Here is a 22137-nt window from a genome sequence, read left to right on the forward strand (position 1 = left end):
CTGCTGCAAAAAAAAATCACACATTTTTGATCGCGACCATCACAAAAGAACTCGAACATTCGTCTTTAAGTCGTTTCCTCTCTAAGCTGCTGAAACTCTTGACGGTCCACAATCCTGTTACAAACCTAAATCAATTCTCAACACGTTTTAATGATTCACACCACCATCACCTTCCTGTTGACGTGTCCCCCGCTCGACAACAGGAAACCAATAAAGTCTTCATTACTGGACTTTTTTTTTTTTTAAACAAGTCAATCACATGTTGCCCCCCCCCCTCCCCCCCGATGGGGTGCATCGGCTTCCTCTTCACACCCCCCCCCCCTCTGCTAACGTCCGTGTCATGTGTGTCACGCCTGCCAGATCAGATGTCCCCGTGTCCTGCGTGGATATCAAACCAGACAATGGACCTCCTGCTGCACGCAGGCAGGGAGGACGACCGCTACCCGAGAAAGCCTTCATTTCCCTTCTCGGGCTAATCCTCCGTCCCAGGAGAGACGAGCGGCGGGCTAATGAATACGGAGTGCGAGTCTGTGAGCTACACGGCCATCAGACACACACACACACACACACACACACACATACTGTACATATACACACACACACACACACACACACTTTGCATAAATGCATCAACACACTGTACACTCACAGCGTTTTGTTCACTCGGCTGTTGGTCAGCAGTTTACATATTCAATGCAATGAAAGAGGAAACGCTCGACTGCAAACACACAAACAAACACACGTGCGCGCGCGCACACACACACACACACACGCACGCTTCATTGGCCGTGTAAAACGTGTCCAAGACGGGATCAGTGGTTACACAAGTCTTATTTTGAAAGAGTGCCATTATGGAACAAACATGACCTACTTTCCACACAGGTGAGTGTGTGAGTGAGTGTGTGAGTGTGTGTGTGTGTGTGTGTGTGTGTGTGAGTAAGTTGCATAACCATGGCAATGAAATATTTACTGTCCATCAACCTGAGCTCACCGTCACGCTTCAGCCAGGAGCTCAAACACACCGATTCATTTTTTTTTTCACTTAAATTAAATCCATAAACTGCTTCAGAGCATTGGGATTATTAACTTATTATGAAGCTTATTAAATTGACTGAAGATGATCTAAAACACATATGTAAAGCTTTAGATATAAAATGAACAAAGTCTGTCTTGCATGAAAAAAAAACAATCAGATTTTGGGATCAGACTCTGGAAATGGTCAACAGAGACCCTTGAAATGTTTCAGAAAGTCGACGGCGATGAAGCGACGAGCCCGCCGAGACGTTCACGTTTCAAGAGGGGGCGGAGCTTCACTGTCCGAGACCGAAGAAGGCGCGTCAGGTCGGGAGACATCAGGTGGATTTCTTTGACGTTGGCGGTGGTTGTGTCACCGTTAATACGTCCCCCAGAGTCAGACTGTCAACACCGAGTTCCACTGGGACCTTCTGAGACGTCCAAGGGTTGTTAGTGATGTTAGCAGTCTGTTCAATTTTGTTAGCTGGTTGTTAACTTGAGTAGTCGATAACTGTTTTTTTAGTTTTAGCTAAAGTAGATAAAATGACCTGTAGCAAATTCACTTCGCTGCCAGAATGAATAGTTTTGATGAATAAACGACACAAAATGTTAAATAACCCCCATGAATATTTCCCATTTTTGTGTTGTTTGTTTGTTACGTCCCCGGTGTGTAAAGACTTTGAAAAGGTTCAAAAGAAACTGGGCGATTGGCTGCCACGTGTTATTTGGGCAGCTGTGTCCTTGTTTCTTTCTTCTTTTTATTCCTTTTTCCAACTGTTTTTCCTTTTTTTTTTTTCTCCTATTACTGCAGTATATATAATGTTTTATTGACAAAACAGAAAACAGAACTTCTCTGCGGCTTAAATATTAGAACTTGGAATAAAACAAATGGTACAGCTAAGAAATATTTAAAGAATGTTAGAAAAACAAATGTATTAAAAAAAAAAAAAAAAAAAGTAGGGCAAGGAGAAGAGTTGTGTGCGTGCCCACTGATAATGAGTGCGTAATGAGGCTGAACGAATACGGTATTTGTTCCATCTGGTCAGTTTTCCTTCCTTCATGTGTCCTATTTCAACATGAATTCCAACAAAAGACATCAGAAGCAGCCAAAACACGACCGAGAACAGATTTTCCATTTAAATGTGTTGATTCGCGAACATTTATCCCGCGGTGATGACGGATTCCCCGACATGTCACCACTCCTCCCTTTCTGCTTTTAGCGCAACACTCTGTATTTATCTATCACTGTATTTATCCTGTAAAGCTGCCGTCTCACATGCTGTCTGATGATATCATGGTGTTAGCTGTAATGTGAGGTGGCAAGAAAAAAAAAAAAAAAAGTAAAAAAAAAAAAAAAAAAAAAAAAGGAGTCTTGATTCTGTGAAAGTGAGGGCTGACACCTCGACAGCTACCTGTCCGGCCACAAGCCTGTAATCTGCCTCCATCAGGTGTCTGATGGCTCCGGATACAAATACCTACCATTACTGAGAGGTCGCCGGGGGGACGATTGAAGAGAGAGACACACACACACACACACTAACACACACACTAACACATAAAGACACAAAAATATCACCTCTTCAACTGGTAATAACAAACAAATGTTCTGAAAATAGAAGAGATAACTCCCACTTAAAGCCAACAGACATTATAGATCTGGTGAGGTGTAAAAGGCCTTGGTGATGCTTTCAGGCCTTAATGGAAGTGCTGTGTGTGTGTGTGTGTGTGTGTGTGTGTATGTGTGTGTGTCCAGGGCCATCTCAGGCTGAGAGACAGGTGCTTCCCGACCGCCCCTCCCCCCTGGATCAATAGCCCTCGCTCCAGGTTTTAATTAGCTAATCAGTGGAACATGGGCTTTTAAGCGAGGTGGGAGGACGAGGCTGAAACCTGCCGTCGATACCGATTAAAACAGCTGCTTTAAAATGAGGCCGCCATCGACTCACAGCAGCTCCACTCTACGGCACTCAGAGCAGCTTAATGCAGTAATGAAACTCAATGATAAAAAAAAAAAAAAAAAAAAAAAAAAAGGATGGACACAAACCTGTGGACGTTCAACAACACCTCGTTAGTTAACGGTTCAGGATGGTTAATACATCTGCTGTTATAAAGGCAGAATCTTTTTTTTTTTTTTTTATATATATAATTTATATAAAATATATTTTTTATAATTTTGTTTTTATAAATATTTATTCTGTTATTCTACAGCACGGAGAAATATTATGAGTTTTGTCCGTCGAGAAGAATCTGCTGTTTTTAAATGATGCCACAAATCTTTCTCCGTACGTCAGTGTTTTACTGCAGGGCTCTCCGACCTTTTTGTTCAGGAACATTCATTCACATAGCTGAGCTCCACCCAAACCAGCTGAATCAGCTTCCTTTATGTGAACAAGAACAAAGTGATACCCAACGCACACGTTTTGTATCACAACAGCTTAAATTCAACAGCTCGTGCACACTTTTTTTCTGCAAGTTTCATAGTTGATCAGTAGATGCACCGTCTTTGTTCCTACGTTTCAACACGTGCTGCTATTGAAGCTTCGCCAACTCCGAGACAGGACGTAGCTGGAGCTTTCAAAATAAAAGCTTCCGATGCTGCGCATCGAGCGGCACGTTTCATTGTTATTTCCAGTTCCCCTTATACTGTTTAGTGGCGGCTGGCAGAGAGCTTTCAGGTGATTTACCGCCACCTTCTGACGGGAGTAGCGCACTACAACCAGGCACAGGTAAAATGAGGAAATCAGATAAAACGGTAGTCGCATATACTAATCGATTTTTTTAAAAATATTTTAATGAGTACGCGAATATTCAAAAATCATGACTTATCTCTAGGTCGTACCAAGTTTTGGTCCTTTGGTTCGGACTCAACAAGGTCGGTGTGAAAACGGCCTTATTCAAGTCAGCCCGAGCACCATCTGTTAAACTTCGTGTTGACGTTAGCTTCCATCAAGTTGACACGAGTTATGTCTACAGTCGTGTAGAAACAGCCGGTCGGGTTTCCAACAACAATGTTCACACAGAACAATAAAAAAAACGCGGCCGAACGCGGGGAGGACGTGTGCTGGTTCAGGAAACAAAAAGACAAAAACCGCACCCTGAGAACGGCGGCTGCTGCTGCTGCACTTGTCACATGCTGTAAATACCAGAAGGATTAAGATGGAGCGACACACTGCCAAGAGACGGGCCGAGTATTCAACAGCCACCGTACACTGTTTACTGTGTGTGTGTGTGTGTGTGTGTGTGTGTGTGTGTGTTAGAGTTCAGGGTGGGGATGATTGTGTGTGTGTGTTAGGGTGACATGTTTGCTCTACGTGTGTGTGTGCGTCAGAAACCCTAATTTATGAGCAGCAGACATTCTGTGTGCAGCTTTGTGCCGGGTATTTGTATATGCATATGGCCTCTGTGTGTGTGTGTGTGTGTGTGTGTGTGTGTGTTTACCTTGAGCTCAGACCTGGAGGTGGTGTCTGAGTGTGGGTGACAGCATACCGGTGGTTTTGCAGAGCCGTCACCTGTGGTCACCAGTCAACTCTTCCAGGACAGCGCAGGGATGAAAAAGACACTCACTGCAGGGCGACAGGAGGAGGAGGAGGAGGAGGAGGAGGAAGAAGAGGGGGTTATTTAAAAAGAGCCTCTAAAATAGGAACTGTATTTCACAGCCGATGCAAACGCAAAGTTTAAGGAAAGAACAACGAATTTGAACCAGATTAAGACTCGGCTACCTGTGCGACGCCGTCCGCTCCGTTTCAACACCAAACCACCGAGTGTCTCTGGGACAACTCCCCTCGCAGCCGCCCCGCGGCCTGTAATTACCACTTTTAAGTTGGATTTAGCTCCAGCGTGATGATACGGCACGCAGTTAAGAAAAACACAACTGATGCAACCCGGAGCAACTGTTTAGTCTCTGCGTTCCCACCGCAGGAAAACAGGCTGAGAGCAACTCGACTTCCACACACTTCTCCGTGTGGCTCCCGCAACATACGTGTTTGTGTGCAGCGTTATTTTTACAGCCTAAATAATAGCCTGACATAACAATAAAACAACATGTCAGTCTAGTCTGACTTTTTTTTTTTTTTTTTTAATTCAGTGTACTGATGAGTTGATTTCAATTTTCAAGCTGTTTTTATAGATCATTTTATAACCACGACAAATAAAGACATAAAATAGACGCTTTGGGGAAACACGTGCTTCGACACAGATATGAAAAAGATGTGCATAAGTGACATATGTTGTAAAATGTACACTGGTTGTAAATGTTTTCTTACTTGCAGGATCGCGGCCTTTCAGAAATGTATCCGCATTTGTTAAATGAACGAATCATTTGCGTACGAAAGGAATAACAATCACGTCGGAAAATATAGGCCACACAACAGTGGCAAGAATGAAATAATAAACGTTGATAATAAAACAGACGGCGCATGTCGTTTAGTCACAAAGCAGAAATGATCAAACGGGGGGAAAAAAATAAGAAAAACTTGAAACAACAGCAGCTCTGCACTGACCGTTGAGGAAGACAGATTTTCATTAAAAACAAGTTATATAATGGGTTATGCTGCATTTAGTCCAACATATTCAACTTTTTTTCCCCATTGTGTTTATTTCATTTGATGTATTTTTATACATTTAACTACATACTGATTTATGTCGGTTGTTTTTTTTTTTTTTTTTAAAAGGTGGACAGGATCTTTAGGGGGAAATAACAGGTCAACAGCGTTAAACCTACAGAATAATTTGAGGTGCAGCTCCCCCCCCCCCCCCACCCTTCCTCCTTCCCCAACAAGCGAACACGACCTGGTTGATCACAGGGATCCTCTCGCTTAATACGACTCCTGCAGTGCCTGTTCGGCAGTATGATTGGCTGGCTTGTGGTGTTGCTCCGTAGCTTGTTCAAGAACAGCTCGCTGCAGATAAAAAGGTGAAGACCCGCTCGACCCCGTCCGTTTCAACGCTCCCTGGCCCCGCCCACGCTGTTTTACAGGGCGGCGGTTGCCGTTTGATTAAAGTTAATCCATATTAAAGTGCTTCCAAAACGCACCAAATTCGACAGCGCACGTCCTCGGGTCCCCGACAATACAGCCGGCCAGTTTGAAGCAGGTGAAACGAACGGTTATCGGAATATGCAAAAGGTCAAACACACAGGCGGCCTCGTTGGCAATACCGTCATCCTCTCCTCGCTGATGAAAAGCTGATTTTCTTTTTCTCTTACTGGGAAACAGTTCGCAGAGGTGTTTGTCTATCGTCGTGTTTTTTTGTTGTTGTCAGATAAACCAGGTCTGCTGGGTTTTGTTCCTTTTGATGGGCTTTACGTGGAATTCAAAAATTAGCATTGTCTTGAGGTCGTTTGTGGTCACCTCGCGAGAGAATTTTCCCCATAACACTTCTAACCGGAATTTGAGTTTTGGATCCTAAAAGCCACAATTAACTCTTTTTCTGAATCAAAATATCCCTAGAATATAAACGAAAAGGAATAAACTTATTTTTCTCTATTTATTTATAGCTGTGGAGTACAGCTCCTCCACCATCCTTCAGCGCACCCCTGCTTCCCGCGGCCTTGGCCGAGATGAATAATGTTTTTTAAGGCACTGCCAAAACTAGGCTGTAAATTTGTGAATTCAAGGTAGATGTTTTGCTCCAACATTAGGCTGTTACTCTCGCACACTAAATAAACAGGGAATACAGTGAAATTGCTGACATTGCCAAATGTCTCCTGATGCCGACGTGTTTTTTTTTTTTTTTTTTTTTTACTGTTACGACATCAGTGTGAGGTCATCAGTGCATCAGCTGCCGAGAGGTTTTCCCTGCGTAACGTCATCACTGTCCAATGATCAAAGTACAGGTGGAGACCCTTTGGAGGGCCGAGATTTATTACATCCTTTAAATCAAACCAGACGGTGTCGCCGAGAGGTTTGACAGAGAAAAAAAAAAAAAAAAAAAAAAAACACTCTTAAAAAGAAAAAGCGATTTCCCGGCTTGACTGTCTGGCTTGAGTTTGAAATATTTTAGAGGTTAAATATGAAAGAAAAATGGACTTAAAATCATGTGAGCTCTGTTGAACTGTTCCTGATAGGAGAGAGTACCACCATTTACATTTTGCATATACTGTAAAGTGAAACCTAAAAAAACCCCTAAAAAAAACCCATGAAAACAATAAATTCTCATTTCCGTCACTATACGCTACAGACGTTCACGTCGTCCACCTGCCGCGGTGCACGAGAGGCGCGTCGCTGCTTTTCGCAAAACCTCGCCTGCTTTCACGAGGTGCGATTTGCTTTGGCCCTGAAAATTCAATATTCTTTCAAAAGAGACACACGTCGGGGTGATGGGCAAAAAAAATAAATAACACAAAAGTGTCCATTTTCAATGGGGGGGGGGGGGGGGGGCAGAGGAGGGGGGAGGAGGAGGAGGAAGAGGAGGACGAAAAGGAGGAGGGTCGTTCCAACGCTTCAATATGATGACACCGGGCCGGCCGAGGCCATTATCAGCCGTGTACACTTCTACCAACACAGACAGACAGAGACAGCAGCAGCAGCGCCTCCCTCCCTCCCCCCCCGCCTCTCTCTCCCCCCTCCCACTTTAATAAAAGGGGCCCTCTTCTGTGGTCTGATTAGAAATATCATTTCCTGACGCCCGTCTTTCTCCTTCTATTAAATTGGTCGGGGATAGACTGTATATAATAAGCTGCGGGGAAGAGAGGACTGTAGAATAACTGAGGTGATAGACGGGGAAGGGCCGCACTTGCTGCTGCTGCCTCAGAGAGCAGACAGACAGACAGACAGACACACACACACACACACACACACACACACACACACACACACACACACACACACACACACGACGTCGTGCGCTTGCTAAAACCTGGCGTGGCGCGGGCGCTTTAATCTAAATCGTCTGCCTCTGCTTTGATTTGCTTCCATGAGTTTAATCTCCTGCCTCTTCAGCCTGTCCCTCAAAGGAAGCATAAATAAAACAGCGCACGCACACACACACACACACACACACACACACACACACACACACACACACACACACACACACACACACACACACACACACCTGCAGGTTACCCACACAACAAACCCGATCGCCATCATTAGCTGCGACGTCTTCAGGTGTAAATCACAACGTTATTCACGTGTTGCCGGGATGCAAAATGTATTCCAGAGATTTATTTCACTGTGATTATGACTTTCAATTAGCATCACCATCGTTATTCATGAGGCTAATTAGCACGTCCGTCTTCACATGTTTGTTAGCGTCACTGCCACAGCAACTGGATAACGATTACTATTATTAAGTGATTCATCTGTGTGTGTGTGTGTGTGTGTGTGTGTGTGTGTGTGTGTGTGTGTGTGTGTGTGTGTGTGCGTGTGTCATCGCGAGGAGAATTAGTCGTATTTGGACTGAAACAGACACTCCTCCTTCGCTGAGTGAGGGAGATGGCCTGATAAGTGGGGAAGTAATAAATAGCCTGATCCCGCTGTGAACAGCATGCAGACACACACACACACACAGACACACACACACACACACACAGACACAGACACACACACACACACAGACACACACAGACTCTCTCGCTTTCTCTCTCTCTCTCTCGCCCCTGTGGCCAAAAAGGCATCTGCTGCTCCTGCTGATGTCATCTGGAGATAATAACCGGGCCCAGTGTGGCAGCGGGCCACAGCCAGCGCCTCGGACCCCCTCCACGCCGCGTGGGCTTACTACGATCTGGCAGCCCACAGCTGGGGTGTGTGTGTGTGTGTGTGTGTGTGTGTGTGGGTGGGTGGGTGTGATGAATGTGAGGGGAAGGTGGGGGGGGGGGGGAGTGTTGCGTTGGACACGTGTACTGCAACCAACGGTGAACGGTCGACGAGTCACTCGGGGCGTGTTGGGAGGTGTGGAACGGATGCTCGGTGGTTCGGTGACTGCAGAGCTGAGACGGCAGCAGCGCCTGCCGTGTGAAATATGTGTATACCGCAGGCTTTTGCAGTTTTTTTTTATTACATTCTCGAATTTAACAACAGCTTTGTTAGCCTGAAATGACCACGCCCGAACTCACAGTGCGAATATGTGGATGTGTGCAGTCTCCACTGGGGGTCGTTGGAGCACCCTGACGGGCGTAGACCTCCGGTTCGTTCTGGAACCGCTGGAACAGCCTTTAAACCGTTTGCCACTGACCACCATGTCAACACGACCGGCACCAGAACACCACCGGAGACGTCGCTACGTTTCTATTTCTACATTTAGAAATAAAAGCATCGGATTTCATCACACTTATTGGTCAGCCGAGAGAACATTCACGCAAACAAAGTTTTCACAATCGTAGACTGTGTGGAAAAGTTGGACGTAGCTTCCGGGGTCTAATAAAACGAGGACGATGATCGAGTTCTTTTGTGATGGTTGCGATCAAAAATGTTTGATTTTTGTCGCAGACTTTCTCAAAAATTGCGATGTAAAGGAGTTATTATGTTGTCCTTCACTTACGTCGCTCTTTCTTATTCGTTTTCTGGCGGTCCATCTGAAAATAAGCCCGTCATTTATTACCCCCAGCTGGTCCACATATGGTCACTTTCGGCACCAAAAAAAACGAGATGCCGACGGCCGAAACCCGACCAATGAGTGACCCCACTGTTTCCGTTTGGTTACAACCAATGCAGAATATCATAATAATAACAACACGTCACAATATATGCACTACTCATTCAATAGTAATTTTCCCAAAGGTGTGATCAATATATAAAACTTCTACAGTCATATATTAAATTCTGCCTCTTTTTTCCACCAATCAAAGAGTAAATGCTGATAAAATGTTCTCTTTGCTGAAAATACCTTTTTTTTTTGTACAAACTATACAATAATTTCCTACAGCAGTTCGATATTAATCCCCTTTTTAAGGAATAAAAAAAAGTCCCACACAATCTCCAACAAGGAGAACTTCTTCTACTTCTGGGCAGCTCGTCTAAAAAGCATTACGTTCAATGCAGATACAACGCTCTATAACTCCTTTTTTCTTGCAATGAAAAAAGAAGACTGCGGTATTCCACTAGCCATAATGTTGTCCTCTACATTTACAAGCTCTAAACATCACAACAATGTGACTATAAACATTACAGCTGAAACCTGAAAACAAGCCGATCTTAAAGCAGCCTCATTTTTTATTGGCAATAAGCTGGAAAAGATCATTCTCTCTCCCAGAGTCTTACACTCGGCCTCTACGAACTCTTCGTGAATGCCACATTAGCATCCTATCCAGATTTAATAAACACCAAGACACATTCAGATAAGAGATGATATTAATAAAAACGTTCCTGCCAATGAAACTCTCTGTAAAGATAATCTACAACAATCAAATCAATGATGTACTGAATAAAATAAATATTCATTATTTTACCAAGACTTTATGTGCTGATTATACAAGGCATTGTTTGATTTAATTTATATATTATACATAGACTCTAAGCCACATCGTATCTACCCAACATACTCATACCTAAAGAATGAAGCCGTGCTCTTATGCTTGTGCTACTGTATGACTTATTTCCTTCAGTATATCTAGAAAACTTCAAAAGCTCTCATAATCCCAAAAGATATTTCTTAATTGTTGGATCAATTCTGTTAAAACATTCTGTGTTGAATGTTAGACTCTTTCGCTCTCACTTTTCTGCTCACATGACAGATCGCGGGTTAATTTCACACAGTGTGCAGAAATTTGCCAGGTATGCAATTTATTTAAAAAAAAAAAAATTCATAAACTAAAAGTGTTGCACTCATGTACGACCCCTTTTTCAAAAAAAAAATTGGCACGCTGCGTAAAATATGAATAAAAAGAGAATTTGATGATCGCAAACCTACATTTGTGGATGTAGCGATGCAGACGATGGTTTTCCGAAGCGTTCCTGAGCCCATGCAGTGATTTCCACGACAGAATTGTACTGGACAGAACTGTTTTTAATGCAGTGCTGCCTGAGGGCCCGAAGATCACCACCATCCAATAATGGTTTTCAGCCTTGCCCCTTGCGTTCAGAGATTTCTCAAGATTCTCTGAATCTTTTAATGACATTATGAACCGTAGATGATGGAATCCGCAAATTCGTTGTAATTATATGTTGAGGAACATTATTTTTTGATTGTTGCACTATTTTCCAACGCAGTCTTTCACAGTGATGAACCTCTCCCCATCTTCACTGCTGAGACTCTGCCTCTCTGAGATGCTCTTTTTAGACCCAATCATGTTACTGATCTGTTGCCAGGTGACCTAATTAGTTGTAAGATGTTCCACCAGGTGTTATTATTATTTTTTTTTTTTTAGCTTTACACAACTTTTCCAGTCTTTTGTTGACCCTGTTGCGACTTTTTGGAGACGTGTTGCTGCCATCAAACTCAGAATTAGCACATATTTTTCATAAAACAACAAGATTTCTCCGTTTTAACATTTGATATTTTGTCTTTGGTCTATTTTCAGTTAAATATGGGTTTGTGTGATTCGTAAATCATCACATTGTTTTTATTTACATTTTACAAAGTGTCCCAATGTTTTTTGAAACACGGTTATATTTTCAATCCACATGAATATCTTTTTTTTTTTTTTTTTTCAAAACTGGGGCGGCATATTCAGCCTGTATCTTTTGAAACAGATATAATTTAACCTGTTAAAATCCAGTCATCCAATCTTCCCATGCTTTTTCAACTGTAGCTTAATAAAATCATCTTATTCCACACTGTTAACCATTTTATTTGTATTATTCCTGTATATTTTTTTTTTTTTTTTTTTTTTTAAATCGGCATCTAAAGCTGTATGATCCATTAAATACTTCACACAGCGTTGAATAAAATACCCTGATGACCAAATGTATAGAAATGACTATATTCTTTTGAAATGGATATATTTTAATTGTTTTGTGCATCATTTTATAAAAATTTCAAGATGGCATAGATATTTTTGGGGGAAAATTAGGGATTTCTGTAAGAATATTAAATGAAGTTGTGATTTTGAATGCTGTTTATGTGTCAGACTACTTCTCTTTTTTTATATTCCTCTGCAGTACAGCACACATACACACACAAAATAATGAGCACACACACTGAACTTCAAAAAGCCAGACGTGCACTAAAGCACACACACACACACACACACAAGCTAGACGCAAGAAAAAAAGAAAAAAAAACTCCAGTAGGTGTGTTATGTTCATAAAGATCATAATATACAGCAGCCACAGACACAAAACTCCCACTGACGTTACGTTACCACAAGGTCGGCCACTCTCGCCATAATTCACAGTCTTCTGTGGGTTCGTAAATCTATGCGTGCACACAATGAAGGCGAGCTAAGAGTGCGGTATCTGCTCGCCGCCCTGATGTGCTGAAAGGGGCTGAAACAGGAGAACAGAACAGAGGAATTGAGTTACTTTGGACAGGATGGCTCCCCTTCCCGCTGCCCACCTAAACTGCGCTCCATTATAGAAGCTATTAAAGGAGCTAAGAGGCGTCAATCTGCCCATTTGGACAGCAGCGAGTGGGTGGACTACTAAGTGGCTGCCTGGGTGACCTCTCCTATTGTCTTCCTCTGTTCCTCTCCGACTGACACTCTCAACCTTTCGCCTGCTAGGTTCTTTTTATTTTTCCTCTGCGGTTTCTTCTTTTCATTGTTATTTATGTTCTTAATTGCCCGCATCTTTATTTCCTAAATGCTTCAAACTGCCCCCTTCACTTCTGCCTCTATCTTTCACCTCCTATCTCTGGCTGTCGGTATTATTATTTTACCTCATATTGCCTCTCTCCGTGCCTGTCTCTTTCTCCTCTCAGACAGGCCTGTCTGCTGTCTGTGAGTATATCAAACAAACCCTCTCAGCTGCCTGCGTCTGTGGAGGCGAAGGAAGCCTTGAAGACGAAGAAATCAAATTGTCTGCTAGTGTCTAATTCCCCCCGACATCCACTTCAGCCTGGCTGTCTTTACCCGCATCCTGGAGGGAGGAGAGGGGAGGGATGGAGGAGGCGGTGAGGGAAGGAGCAGGGGTGAATGTGTGTGTGTGTGTGTGTGTGTGTGTGTGTGTGTGTGTGTGTGTGTGTGTGTGTGTGTGTGTGTGTGTGTGTGTGGAGGTGGGGGGTAGTTGGCTGGAGGCGGATTCTGGCTCCCTGTGCTTCTTGTCAGATCAACCATGGATCAACCTGAGGCTCAGACCTCACCTCAGCATGAATTTACAACACACACACGTGTATACACACACACACACACAGTTACATTTCCTCATGAGTAGGTTTGGACGGGATTAAAAACAAGGGCTCAAAGTAGAAACTACCAGATACTTCAGTAAAAAGAGCTTTGAGAGTAAAAATGTGATTGTTATTGAATCTGTAGATTAATTAAATATTAAAGGGGGGGAAATGTTAAAACATAATATATAGCGGGGAGGGCGAGATATGCCGTGTTAATATATTCAAGATTCCAAATTTGCTAGGAAGTTATCTAGGTGAGCTCAAACAACCACCAAAAACACATACAAATATCTGTGTTTAATTAGAAATGACAGATTAATATATATATTATTCCTGAACCTTTAAGAATACAATGTTAACTGGAAGGTTTGGTACATTATCTAAAGAAATAGGTTAAAACACAGATGTACAGACCGAGTGGAGTCTTTAGGTTAAATACATTAACTGCATCTGGTGCATTCACTTTGTTAGAACTTGCATGGTATGTATACTGCAGCAAATAAACAGGACTTATATACTGCAACACTGCTTTAGTATTACAACCCTGTTTCAAAAAAAAAAAGTTGAGACACTGTGTAAAATGTAAATACAAATAGAAAGCCATGATTTGGAAATCATGTAAACCCATTGAAAATAGATCAAAGTCAACATATCGAATGTTGAAACTGAGAAATGTTATTGTTCTTTTAAAAAATATAGACTCATTTTTAATTTAATGCCAGCAACACGTTTCAAAAAAGTTGGGACGGGCATGTTTACCACTGTGTTGCATCACCTCTTCTTTTAACAACACTCTGTAAACAGTTGGTAACTGAGGAGACCATTTCCAGGAGTTTCGAATGTGAAATGTCGACGAACCCTGTTCACAGACGACGGTTTGGGGAAGTGTTCCTGAGCCCATGCAGTGATTTCCACGACAGACTTGTGTCGGTTTTGAAATGCACCGCTGCACAACTTTTCTTTTCCAGTCTTTTGTCGACCCTGTTCCAACTTTTTCTTAAACGCGTTGCTGCCATCAAATTCAAAATGAGCATATATAAACCATAAAACAGAAATACTTCTCAGGTTCAACGTTTGATATGTTGTCATTGGTCTATTTTCAATTTAATATCATATTAAAGAGTGCTAAAAGATAATGTAAGGCCGTCTGTCTGAAAGTTATTGTTATTTTTCAACAGGTGATCCTCCACCAACTATTGGCTCATAAAGAAGAAATGAAGGGTTATAGAGTCAAAGCCCAGATTTGCATCCCCAAAACCACCAATTATGGAATTTTGCATGTTAAAGTGGGCACAAAATTCAGCCAGCCAATGTCAGAGACTGCAAGACAATTATGCTAAACGCCTTTAAAGAAGTTATTTATGCAATAGGAGCTTTGGATCCCAGTGGGTGTAGTTTGTTTCTCCTTAGGATATCACATTTTATTGGTATTTTTATGTCGAATAATTGATTGAAAAAGCGTAACTTCCTCGTGTTGTTGTTTAAAGTACATCACTTTTATCTGTGGCATCGTGCGAAAGAGAATCGAAGGCTCGTTTGTCCAAATATGTCAAACCGTTGTGCTGGACTCTTGTCACGTGACTGTAGATGCTCCCACGAGCTGCTCAAAGGTCTTTGAAGGCTTCAGCTCAAGCCGACCCTTAAACAGACTCGTTTACGCGACACAAAGAGACAAAGCCGCGAGATGAGGCAGCACCAGGAGCCTAACAGTCTATGGTTTACTGTGAGTAAATGACATCATTATCGGGAGGTATTGATCGTTTGGTGGGCCGGGTGACAGCAGGTCAGTTAATAGATGGTGGTTATTCCAGCCGAGGCTTCGTTTATAGACTTGGGGAGAGCTTGGGACCGACGCATTAGCGCTCCAGCGAAGATGGGCAGTAAACTACAAGAGGCGATTATTGAATGTAACATTATGTCTCATATTTATGTAAAACGCTGAAGAAATGAAAACATATCTGCCGGCATTACGGTCCTCTTTACTATCTCTGTATAAACTAGAGCGGCAATGATTCGAATATCAAGTGTTTTCATGAACAATTAAATATTTTGAGTCAATTCTTTTTTAATACGAAGAATTTTAACATTCTGATATTTTCTGTATTCTTTAGCCTGAATATATTTTGGTGGTGGCGTGATGGTTTGGACTTTGGAAAAAGAGTGCTCGGCATTTTGCACCATTTGTTTTTGGCATTTTATTGACCAAACAACAAATTGATTGAGCGAGAAAAGAATTATTAGTTGCAGCCCTGTTAATCACCACAACCTATTTGCACACACACACACACACACACACACACACACACACACACACACACAGGATTCATTCATTTATGTGCATATCATGACATATTGGTAGAAAAATTGGACTATAGACCAAATTGGACCACGAAACAGGTCGCTCCAACCAAAATTCACATTCCTCTGGTTCCTGTTGTGTTTCGTTTAAGTGGTAAACAACAATCAAAGACGGGATTTTAAACACTACAACTCTTATTATCAATGTGTCTCACTCTGAAGCGTAACGTAATTGTGATTGGCCCTGGTACAAATATTCTCTCGGGCCTCTTCCATCACAGACATGCGTTCTGCTGGGATTATAAGAACTAACTTATTTTCCATTTGCTAACAAGCTAAGAAAAAAAAACTGTCAACATCGAGTTACAGGGGCGAACAAACGATCATTTCCCAGCATGCCTTCTTCCCTGTTAACTTTTCAGAGTAAAGCAACCAAATTAAGTACGCTTCAATGAAAATTAATAATAATAAATTCTATTCAAAAAATGAAATAATTCTTAGTTATTTTACAATTAAACATGTAGTTTTGGAACATTTCAATAAAAAAGAAAAAAGAAAAAAAAAAGTGCGTTACACTGCGGTGCACCATCGAAAAATGACACCATCGGTTTACTGTAAATACTCCCATGAGGTTTAGGAACATTAACCAGACAAAAGAAACTGTCGAATATGATTATTGTATGTATTAAATGATCCAATTCTAGGAGTATTAGACTGTAATGGTCATCATCGGAAAGCCTCACTTATAAGCCGCGCTTTTTAAATAAACTTACTTAATCCCCTTTTTGCACATCTTCTGTTTTGAAAGAGGGCGACGCTGCAATTCAGATTTTTTTTTTTTTTTTTTACAATTATTCTGCAGAACTTTTGCATTGGCTGAACTTATTACTTCTTTTTTTTGTTGTTGCTCTCATTGTGCCACCTCCATCTCTGAATCGTCGTTTCTCTGACTGTGGTTTATCTGGCTCGGTGGGACCGTACGACTGTGTGTTGAGCAGTTGGGCCGTCGCCACGGTGACTCTGACTCTGGCATTGTATGCCTCGGACTCTTCTTGACCTCTGGGCACAAAGACTCCTCTCACAGCCCTCCAGCCTAGTGTGTGTGTGTGTGTGTGTGTGTGTGTGTGTGTGTGTGTGTGTGTGTGTGTGTGTGTCTGGTGACAGCCGTTCTATTGCTTCTATTATAAAATGTTTGTGATTACTTGAATTTGTGTTAATAATTGCTGAAGGGACTAAATTTTACACTGAAAAAAATGACAGAAATGTATGGAAATGCTAAAAAAATAAAAATAAATTAAAAAAATCACGCAGAGACGAGTAAAAGCTCAAACATCAACAGAAATGATCTCCAAATCACAAAATTTGGCACATCTTAAAACACCATAGCTGTTGTTTCTGAACAAGAACCGTCGCCGTTATGACAACCATTAAGGCGATAATGATATTAGGTATGTAATATTAATAATGCTTACTCACTGACACAGCAGCTACAAGCACTGACAGAGCAGCACAGGAAAACATTAGGATTATTATTATTAAAAGCTTGTTTTTAAAATCGAGAACTTTTCTTAAAAGTTACAAACTGCTTCACAAAAGAACAAAAAAAACATGAATAAAATGAAATAAATTAAAAAATACACAGTAAAGAAAGATTTTTTTTTTTTAAGTTTTAAGATGACTAATGGCTGCATTCTATTCAGGAGATCCTTCTTTCAGGCTGCTGGTACAGTGCACTCAGCTAATTAGGACATTTAATTGGACTCAGCCTTCATTAAAGGTTATAAAATATGAATTTTCACCACAATTAACATGTTCGAAGTGATTAAGGTCTGGTAGTTTACAGCTAACGGCCATTTCTGTTGTTTGTTTTTTGCTCAGCTTTCTATAACGTTTGTTGCCCTTTAGGTTTTTTTTTAATTTAATTTAATTTTTTTAATTGTAAATGCATGTCCACTGATATCTGTGCTTATATCTCCTTGTATGCGTTTTGTCCTCAGCGGCCACCGTACCTCCTTCTCACACGAATTACTGAACAATCACATATTTTGGTGTTCGTTTCTGGTCACGTTGTCATTTAACCACTCTGCTCCTAACAAAAGACACAAACATGTTACGACAGGGCTTTGTGTCACGATGAGACACGGGCACGGCTTCGGGGTTGTTGTTTTGAAGAAGAGCACGGATGAAAGGTGCCGGACTTTGTGTTGATACCGCTCGGAGAAACTGTTGACTGAGCCGAGTTCCCATGAGGGTTTTAATCCACGCTGGTACACCGAGAGTCAGGGCTGCCCTCAAGGTGAGCTCCGAGTGTGAGTGTGAGAGTGTGTGAGTATGTGTGTGTGTGTGTGTGTGAGACTCACACAAGTCTGCAGCCACTCCTGTGTGGCATGTTTCACACTGCGTCGGGTCATCAGAGGGTCAGCGCTGTGCAGAGAGACGGCTTTCCATTTCAAAACACGAATCCGCAGCATTAAATCGGAGGTTGTTTCTGCCACCGAGTGAAGTTTTACTCCAAATGTAACGTCCTGAAAATTAGCAGAAAATGATTTTGAGCACCTTTAAAAAGTGTCGAATTATTATTATAGAGCCTCAGATTTACTCTTTCTTTTTGTGAAGCTTCTTTTAGCTCATTTTACTCTCAGCGTGCCGTCACGAAGCAGGCAGCAGATATGATTAAATAACTTCTGATAATCCAGCGGTACACAGGGTATCTCTTAAGTACAAATTTCAGGTACTTGTACTTCACGTGACTATTTCCATTTAATGCAGCTTTATACTTCTACTCCACTCTACAAATCTCAGAGGAAACTACTGCACTTTGTACTTTTTATTTTTTTATTTTATATCCGACAGCTTTTTCATCCTTGTTCTGTCCGGTGAAAACCACGAATGTATCTCAAAATTTTGTGATTTTGAATTAGAACACAAACATCTCATAGTATATTAATCAAATGTACATATTCTAGTCATAAAACATTTTCTCCTTCAGAGTGTTTTTTGTGAGTGTTGCCATCAAAAGTTTTTGATTTTGTGGAGCTTTTCCCCAAAACTTGTGATGTCAGATGTCAGAAGTGACCATATTTGGACGAGCTGGGTGGAGGAGCGAGCGGATCCCGACGATACTACGTCCTGCCCACCGATATCTGTAACCTGACTGCACCACAGGCCTGTCAATCAAACAGACACGCCCCCAAAAACACATCTTTTTGAAGCTTATTTTCTAATGAATGAGGGATTATTTTCAAAAGGACCGTCAGAAAACTAATAGGAAGGACTGACTTAAGCTAAAAAATACTGAAATAACTCGTGGAAAATCATTTATTGGCTTAGAATTTTATGAGACTAGTTGAATGGGAGTCTATGGAGCCGGAGGCTTTTTGGAGTCACCCTCCAGTGGCACTCGGTGGTATTGCAGTTTAAGACACTTCTGCATCGGAGTCATTTTTCAGACCTGGAAGTTGCGTCCACTTTTATATACAGTCAATGCTGGGAACCCAAGGACACTACGCCCCGCCCACCTATACCGGAAACCTAACTGCATCCCAAGCCTGTCAATCAAAACCAGCCACGCCCCCAAACAAACCTCACTTTGAGGCCTAATATCTAATGAATGCTGGAATTATTTCCAGAAGGACCAGAACCCTGATCAGCAGGAGGGAATTTAGCTAATGACACCATGATGACTTGTGGAAAACATGTGAAGAGTCTGTTGGAGCCAGAGGTGTTTCTGAACCAGCCCCTAGTGGCCCTCAGTGGAATTGCACTTAAAGACACTTTGCCTCCATTTTTATTTACGGTCTACAATTTCTCCCTATAATTATGGCACATACCACCCACTCACTGGACCGTGAACGTTATTGTGGCTGTAGTTGGTGCTGCTGTATTTACTCTGAAAGGTGCTATCTCATACAATGACGCAGCAAAAACCCCGCAAAACTCGCACGTATTCGGAGCAGCTCACGGCGAGCCTCTCGCTCTGATTTAATGTGACATTTTTACTCTCACAATCAGTTCAAGAGGAATTTGGCAGCGAAAGACGTTTGGTATGAAAGCGCTGAACCTTAAGAGCTCTCAGAGACAACTCCTGGCAGCCGGTCTCACACTGACACACACTCGCACACACTGACGCACACACACAGCACAAACACACTCACTGTGATTTAGGGTAATTGCAAATAACAAGCCTTTTGCTCCAATGTTCAACCTCTATCAATTAAACATCAAATATTCTCCCCAACAGTTTTCGCTGCCAAACACATTCTTCATTCCTTTAATCCCAAAAGCAGAAACTCAACCCAGTTCAAATGCCAGTGGAGGGGGGGGGGGGGGGAGGGAGGGAGGGGAGACAGGCAGGGGAATCAAAGCATGTTAATCAAGCCCTACAGTGCAGTATGTGTTTATACAGAGACACTACGAGACAGAAGAAGCGAGCCAAAGACGAGCATGTAATCATTTTTCCTCCCGAACCTTCATCTCCATCTTTTTTTTTTTCCTTCCACTTCCTCCCGCCAAAGATTTCCCTCCCTCCCTCCCTCCCTCTCTCCTGTCACTGTCTATAATGCACTCTGACAACACACAAATCACTGGAGTGGTTTCCCAGCAACAGGAGGGAGGGAGGGAGGGAGGGAGGGAGGCTTTTGGAGGGTTTTTGGACCCTGATGGAGCCAAAAACGTCTTCCAGGAGAGGAAATTGATTCAGTGGAGAAGTCTTGGAAGAAAGAAAAAGAAATCTCTCAGATCCAGTCAATAATCACGACCAGATAAAAAAATAAAAAAATTTAAAAAAAAAGTGGGGAAGGAGTACGGGTGAGGGAGGGGAGGGGCGGGCTTGTTTTCTGGTACACACAGGCAGTAAAAAAAGGAGCTGGGAAACAGCCAGTGAAGCAGCACGACAGTCTGATGAGCAGAAAGCAAAATAGTCGCCCCCCGCCCCCCTTTCCTCCCCGTCTCACCCCTCTTCTCTTCCTTCTCATGTTTTCACCTCCCAACCACTCCCTCCAGCACCACATTCACTTCTCTCCGCCGCCCCCGTGTGGCCACTGACGGTCATGACAGCCCAATTCAAAAACAAAATGAATAAACGTAACTGTTGAAGATAAATAATGCAACTTTTCGGTTGTGCTTTTTGGCTGTGGCTGGTTTTTTTGTTTGTTCGTTTTTATTATTATTTGTAAATAAATGAAATTGAGCACTGTAAATGTTATTCTAGTTGCATATGGTTCGCTGGCTCAGTAAAATAAACATTTGGGGAAAAAAAATACTAGCTACTGCAATCATAAGTAATTCACCAACAGAAAAGTGTAAACTAATATATCCATTACAAGTTGTAAGGTATTAAAGTGAAACAGCAGGATCCAGTCAACAAAAAAAAAAAAATAAACAAACAAACTTGAACTGTACCTGATTAGAGCGATTAATATATATATATATTTTTTTTTTATATCAAAACCATGTTGTACCACTTCACATTAAAGCATATCTACAAATAAGGCAAAGAGATGTGGACACAATCTAATATCTCAAAACTTTCTGGCCAAATACCTCTGATATCTATTGTAGAAATGACTTACTTTCACAAAATATTTACAAAGTGAGATCTTCGATAAAAAAAAAAAAAAAAAAAAAAAAAAAAACTTAAAAAAAACATCAATAATGTGGCTATAATGACTCAGTGGGCAAAATTATTAAATTTAAGTTACAGTTCATTATTTAACTGTCCAGCTCAGTTAAATCTCAACGATGGAACATATTTTAAGACGAGCTTGTTCCGTTTCCACGGAGAGTCCATCACAAACAAATCCTGGAAACGTTTTTCTTAAAAAGAAACCTTCTGATATTTTCTTTCCTTCATAACCCGGAAGTGCTGTGATTGCCAGTTAAATATGACACAACAACGTGTAATTAAAACGTTACATTAAATGAACGTCTTCCCACATAGTTGATAAAACTTACCAACGCCTGATGAATCCTTCAGTTCTTCACAGTACGCCGTTATTATTATTATTATATATATTTTTTTTACATCTGTTGACTGGGGCGACGTTCCCGCGCTGGCGACGTCAATTTCAAACGGCGTGTTAGAAATGTTTGCCGGGCCGTACCTGCTAACTTCCGGTTTAGCCATGCGGGCAACTTTGAATGCGCCTCTTCTAGAATTCCCATCTGTCCTAAAAACCGAATGAATCAACTTCTGACGGAGAAACGAGTCGTTTCGCGGCAGGTTTTGACGTCTTATAATTTCACGCGGCCACAATTTACGTCGCCTGCAAACTGTTGAGGCCGCAACTGCTGGCGACGGCGACGCCTATGACGTAAGCACGTCGACGGGGTTCTTTTTGTAGTTACTCTGACTGGCAGAAGGGGGCGGTAGAAGCAGAGCAGAGAACCCACCTGGTTACCTTTCCGCTCAGCTCCAGTTGCCACTCCAGTCACGTGACACAGTGTGTGACGATGTCGTCAGTGTCAGGATTAAACATCCTGTAAACAACATGCTCAGTTTGTTTTTTTTCCTCCTCAAAATGTTAAATTTAACGTTTTAATATTGCTCCCTCTCGCGGTGACCCTTACCTTAAGGATTTTCTACCTTTTTTTAAAAAAAAATTTAATCATAAAATAACA

This window comes from Embiotoca jacksoni, unplaced genomic scaffold (genome assembly GCF_022577435.1).
Source record: "Embiotoca jacksoni isolate LCO1_2020_lvr unplaced genomic scaffold, fEmbJac1.0.p SCAF_4, whole genome shotgun sequence".
Taxonomy (NCBI): domain Eukaryota; kingdom Metazoa; phylum Chordata; class Actinopteri; family Embiotocidae; genus Embiotoca; species Embiotoca jacksoni.